The sequence below is a fragment of the Empidonax traillii genome, unplaced genomic scaffold (assembly GCF_003031625.1).
Source record: "Empidonax traillii isolate 1590-97213 ecotype Southwest subspecies unplaced genomic scaffold, ASM303162v1 scaffold2817:size35659, whole genome shotgun sequence".
NCBI classification, from domain to species: Eukaryota; Metazoa; Chordata; class Aves; order Passeriformes; family Tyrannidae; genus Empidonax; species Empidonax traillii.
In genome coordinates this window covers 15,442-17,800 of record NW_020958010.1, presented here as the reverse complement: position 1 = coordinate 17,800, position 2,359 = coordinate 15,442, and positions in this window count along the sequence as shown.

Genomic DNA, 2,359 nt, shown 5'->3' with positions numbered 1-2,359 from the left:
TTGGAAGCGTTTTCCCAACCTGAACGAGTTGAAAACAACACAAACCCAAAAAAAACCTATCTGAGTGCCTCCTCCAGTCATTCCTTGGACACCTCCAGGACTGGTGACCTCCCCAGGCAGCCCCTTCCAACTGTTCGTGGAAAAGTCCCTCCTGATTGTTTTGTTACGTTGCCATTTTGCTTTTTTTTTTAACTTTCACACCTGCTCTCTTCGGCTTCTTCATTTGCAAAAGGAAGATCTGAAAAAAAAAAAAAGAAAAAAACACCCATGAAAAGCTGAACCTTCTTCCCCCCCTCACAACCAACAGCTGCTGCCTCTTCCACGTTTGGGGACCTTCCAGAGCTGGTGGTTGAGCCCCCCCCAGACACCTCACTGGGAATCCTCTTCCTGCACCTGCCCCTCCTCCTGCTCTTTGCCTCGTGGTAAATTATTCAGGGATGAAAATGGAGATGCCTTTGAAGCTGCCTGGCAAGGGGGAGAGCCCTCCAGGAGCTTCTGGAATAATAATAATAAAAAAAAAATAATGCCAGAGCTCCCTTCCTGTCTGCATCTCATCTGAGGAATTCGGGTTTGCTCCATGTTTTCACTGGTTTGGGGCTCCTCCAGTTCACACCAGGCTGTTCAAAGCACAGCCCTGGGTGGGTTGTGTGTTTTCCCAAGGGATTTGCCCCACGTGGCACCAAATCTGCCCTTGGGACTCCAATGATCAGCTTGGACTGGGCTCAGAAAAGCGGTGGTGGCTCCAGGGAGGGGCCTGAACTGGGAAGCTGCTGGAGCATCACCCCCTCCCTGCCCATCTCCAGCCCTTTCCCTGCCACTCCCAGAGACGACTCTGATTTTAGGGGGGCTGTTAATCAGCCCAGTTTCACCTTTGAGCTCACAGGAAGCGTTGGCTGGGCCAAAAAAAAAAAAAAAAAAAAAAAAAAGAGGGGGGGGAAGTGGGGGCGGGGGGGGGGGGGGGGGGGGGGGGGGGAGAGGAGGATGGAGCCGAGGGGTTTCGGGACGAGGTGGCTCTGCCTCGCCCTGCTCTGCTCTGGGGATGGTGAGTGGGGCTGGGGGGGGGTCTCTGTGGGGCTGGGGGGAGGAGGAGGAGGAGGTGACGTGAAAACAGAGGGGGCAACACCCCCAGGGCCTTCCCTTTGCAGCGGGGCAGGAGGGGGACAAAGCTCAGGTCCTGGGATTTGGGGGGCCTCCTGAGCTCTCCCAGCACTGGGCTGGGCCTAAAACCTCGCCTGGCCCAGCATCAGGGATGCTTGTGGAGCTTTTTTTTTTTGCTTAGGTTTGGTTTTGTCTGGGCTTTTTGGTGGAACCACGGGGTGATTTTTGGCGTGTCCCGGTGCGGGGCCGGGAGTTGGACCCGGATGATCCTCGGGAGTCCCTCCCAACTCGGCATTTTGTGACCCAGCTCTGGCTGCCCCTCTGATATTCTGTCATTTTAAGGTCCAGAACTCGGGGTATTTTGGGTTTTTTTTTTGGATATTTTATGATCCTCGGCTCGGGGACCCCCATTTCCCCACCGCACAGCCCCCACCCCTCGTGGTGCCACCGGTTGCTCAACTCCCTGAGCTGCTCAGTTTCCCCCCAAAAACCACCAGAGCAGCAGCAGCAGCAGCAGCAGCAGCGTTGGCTCATGGTTTGGTTTTGGGGGGGTTTATCTCAGGGAGGGCTGTTCAGGTGCAAGGCAGGATGTGGGATGGTGGCTCTGCAGGTGTTCATCAGCCCCCTCAAAGCATCCTGAGCTGGAAGGGACCCAAAAGGATCACAGAGTCCAACCCCTGGCCCTGCACAGACCCCCCCCCCCCCAAAAAAAGATCCCACCCTGTTGCTCAGAGCGTTGTCCAAACCCTCCTGGAGCACTTGGAGACCCCAAGTGTGGCCACCCCAAACCCCTTCACCCTCCAGGCCACGTCCCCCCCACCCCACACACCTCTATCCCCAAGTGACCCTGAGCTGGGGGGGGATGTGGGGGTGACGTTTTCTCACCCAGTTGTGGTCGGGGGAGGACTGACCTGGGTTAACAACCCTCGTTCCCAGCTCTCTGTTTCCAAGAGGAGGAGTCGGGGAAGCAAAGCCTCACAGGGCAGGATGACATCCTGGGGACAACAGGAGACCCCCTGGGGACAACAGGAGACCCCCTGGGGACAACAGGAGACCCCCTGGGGACAACCGGCCCCACCACAGCTTCCAGGGATGTGTCCACACTGACCACAGACACCGAGACCCCTCCCTGGACGGGGGATCCCATCAGCACCCCCAGCCCCAGCCGAGCCACCAGGAACCAAACCCGTGAGTCCCACGGGGAGAGGAAGGGATGTGCCACCACCCTGGAGGGCTCTGAGTGTCCCCAAGTGCTTGTCAC